This window comes from Phaethon aethereus, assembly GCF_964289735.1.
Source record: "Phaethon aethereus genome assembly, chromosome: 2".
NCBI lineage: Eukaryota > Metazoa > Chordata > Aves > Phaethontiformes > Phaethontidae > Phaethon > Phaethon aethereus.
The window spans coordinates 132,640,889-132,645,025 of NC_138582.1; positions in this window are offsets into that span (position 1 = coordinate 132,640,889).

Genomic DNA, 4,137 nt, shown 5'->3' on the forward strand with positions numbered 1-4,137 from the left:
GCCCATGATAGTTGCCTCGCAATTTTACAGGTTGCTTTTTCAGCTTCTGCAGATAGAAGTAGTTTATTAAAAATGCAGACTTACTGAAGGACAGTATTTTGTTGGGTTTGGTCTTTTTCTTGTTCTTTTGGTGGTGGTGTTTTTTTTAAAAGATATATTATTTAGTAAGCCTAGAAATCTCACTAATACGCTTCTATCATGGCCTACAGCAACTACTATTCGGTATACTACTAAGCAGGTTCCTTTATATTTACATCTGTTCTTAAACGCACTGGGAGGTTCTTTGTTGTTACATATGTAAAAGGGAAAATTCTGGCTCTGATTTGGGTTTTGATTGCTTTATTGTCTATTACTCATTGACATTAAGTATTAGTTAACTAGTGGAAAGCACTTGGATGACCCAAGGAAGAGGCAGACTGGGCTGGTAGGGGATCCTGGCCTACAGTTGGGTTTGTTGCAAAAAGCTTGGCTTATTAGTTCTTGCACTTCAGTTCAGGTCTGGCACAAGGCCATGGTTTCCTGTTAGGCAGAGGAATGTCTCTGCACACTCTTGCGGAAAGGTAGTATCTGACATGGGCAAGAGTACCACAGTCTGACTAGAGGTACTGCTACTTGCTACGCCTGCGGGAATAGCCACACGGCACTGCGAGTGCTTGAGTCAGTAAAGGTAATATCCATAGGAGGGCTAAGAAGTGCAGAATGGGTAGAACTCATTAATGAGTATAAGGCTGCTGAGATGGCAGAGTTGCTATGTTCTGTGGGATACTCTGCAAGGAGTATGGAACAACAGTGGATCCTGTCACAGATAGTTTCATTCTTCTTTCTAACTCTCAACAAATTGGTTTGAATATATTACAGTGATTAAATATGATCCATTATGATGATGTAAAGCATCTGTAAGAAATCATGCTGGGACTGACCACAGGGGAGATCATTTGCATTGGATAAGCAAATGCAGAAATTCTTGTTCTATGTTTGAAAATTAATAAAAAGTTATTTTCATACTGTTTCTCCTTTAATGAGAGTATTTGAATTATGTCAGCATTTTGTGTCAACTGTTAGAAATCAGCTTAAGTTGGATTTTTAGAAAAGTTGTTGGATAACCACAATAACATGCACAATACATTTTAATAAGTCAAAGACACCTGGAAAATGGAAAGCAAAGAATTTGAAACCAGGGGGAGGCGATAACATAATTGATAACATCAGTTTGTATTTCACTGAGCTTTTAAGCTCAAAAAGAATTAACACTGCACTACTTACAGCTTTAAAGTAGACTAATACCATGATATAATAGAAATTCTTAGGTTTTTTGAGATGAGAGAGTGCACAAATTCCATATAAAACAAAGGCAGTTGAAATCTGTACTACTTTGCTTATATAGCTTACCTGCTTGATACTATGTTTTACACCATACAGTTACATCTAAGAGGGGTGTTAGGCAGGTGAAACTATATGAAAGACAGAGCAGTTTCAGAGATGAGACAGAGACTGAAATGTTCTAATTGTATTAAAAGGAGCAAAAAATTACAGATGTCATACATCTGGGGAATGCTAACCCATGTGGCTTTAGCCAACTGGAAATTTTTCTTCAAGGCTAGAGCACAAAATTAAAAATATTGAGCAGTCTCAAGACACCAAACTCAAAAGGAAGAAAACGCTTGGGCCTCAGCTGAAGGAAGATGCTGTGGAAGAGGTACTGTGCATAATTTACCAAGACATACCAGGAGAAGATAATGTTTAAATAAGACACAGTTCTGATTCTTTTTCTTATCATGGCTTTCAGGTAAATAAAGACTATTTGAAATTTTTCTATATCTTCATCAATCATTAGTCTAGTTCTGTGAAAACTTTAATTACAGGGGCTTGCTCAGTCCATGTTGTTGGGGAAACCCACAAGTTCAGGCCAGCAGCACTTGGCCTCTTCAGAGAGAGGACAGTGGCATGCATGAAAGGGCTTGGAACCTGGAACCAACAAGTGGTACAGGAAAAGTATTACAGAGATGGCCAAAACCCAGCAGGTAATATAACTATGTGGGACTGCAGGTGAAACCATCAGCAGCCACAACAAAATTGCTGGATATAAGGAATAAGTAGTAAGGTTTGTTACTGTCTCAGCACCTCACAAGATAGTTTAAGGTGGTGAGTATGTGTTCCTGCAGCCTCTCACTATGCTCAGCTTGCTAACATGTTTAGTTTGCAGTAATTACTAACTTTTTAATAATTATGTTTCACCTTCAGCGTACAGTGAATTCTGTAGACTGTCTGCCCTGTGAACTTTTGGGTATATGTCATATGCTTTCCTTCAGTTATTATGGCCATGTAGCGCATACCCATTTTGATGAGGAATCAGTTGTATACTTGGTCTGGCTAGGTTTGTTTTTATGCATGCATGCAAAATCACAAGTACACTTAAAGCAAGCAGCCATGCATCTTCAGGCCTGCTGCCCCGTACCCAAGAAACTAGCACACACCAGTTGTAAGCCATAGTGAAAATCCTGTTAAGAAATGTGTGTGATTTCTGCCCTGAGCACATCATTCCTTTATACATTGGAATCAAAATCTCCATTGCAGCTCTTCCTAAGCTATTTAAAGAGCTTGATTACTGTGCTTAGTAGAGAAAAGAGTGCTTGGCACCCCCCTACTTAGTGATGTTCTGAGGTCACACCAGTTATCAGAGCTGATCATCTTTATGACATACTGGCAATGTGACTTTTGCTCATTTTATTTACTTGTGACTGAATATTGCAATGAGCAAGAAACAGGTATTCTGAAAGAGGCATTTGCTGTTCCTTTTGATGATTTGATTGAAACCAGATGGACAAGGTTTAAAGAGGCCCTCAGTAAAGCAAACCCTTACAGCTAATTATGGCACACACTAATATAAATGAGAATTATTTCTGTGTCTGTTCTTTCCTGGAAACTCTAGGCTGCCTGAAATAGTGCAGAAATAAGTAAGAGAAACTAATAGAATTGTTGTCCCAAATATGGGTTCTTCCACCCGGTGTGCAGAGAGCCAAAAAACACAGAGCCGAGATACTTGCTTTTATTCCAAATTCAAGCAGAGTTGGCTGCTAGGTGGTAGGCCCACAAAGCTAGCACGCCTCAGCTGACTTACAGAAAATATTTATACAGTTTGAGCAACAGTTACCAGTATTTTTTTAAAAGTTGGCTCCGTTACCCTTGTTCCCATCCGCTCCCACCAGCCTCGTCTCCACTTAAAGTTGCAGCATCCTTCTTTTTTTTCTAGGCATGCTCAGTGAGGAAGGGGCTTTTGTGAGGAGGGGACTTTCCCTGCCCAAGGACAGGTTTCTATTATGCCAATTATATGTTAATTGTATGTTAATTAGGATAGTTCACTTAAGGTTCAGTAGTTGTGTTTCTTTTGTGATTATTTTGTTCCTTCCCTCAAGGTTGCACCTTGTTAACTGCTCACAGAGACTAAACAATACCCCCAGCTTCATTCCTTGCGCACCTTTGACAGATTGACAATTTGCTTGCTTGAGTCAATACTCTTAAGAAATTTTTGGTTTGCATCAGTCTTTTTGAGCGGGTAATAGAGAAGATAAGGAAGCACACTGCTGAAAATGTTGCATAGAATTGTTTAATCTGGAATTTTTTTTATTTCTTGTCATCTGCAGGATGTCTGAGCAAACCAACTAGCAATTAGTTGTGTAATACCTTGGGTCAAATTCTAAAATGGATGTGGAGAAGGGGTGCTTTTGAAGACAGGATTTGAATGGCTGTATTTTGGAGTTGAAGAAATAGATTAGCAATCCATCTAGGGTTTTGTAAATGACCATGGACACATGAATGGCAGCAGCTTAGAACATCTTTATACATGGCTTATGAGAGATTTCCTCTAGTACTTAGTGTTGGTAAGGCTACCAAATGACCAAGACAGAGAAAGACCCATATAAGCCTTTTTACACCTCCAGTCTACACAGCAACGTAAGTTTTTATGGCTCTTCCAGAAAGCAGTTACTATTCCTGGGCATGAATTTTGTGCAGTGCCTCTCTGTAGCTGTTGTGGCATGAAACTTAGCATAACCTGCAAGCCTACCTCAGAACAGAACTGTTGGGCAGAGAGGCCCTTCTGCTCTCCTTAAGGTGGCTACGGTGGGTTTGCATACCTCT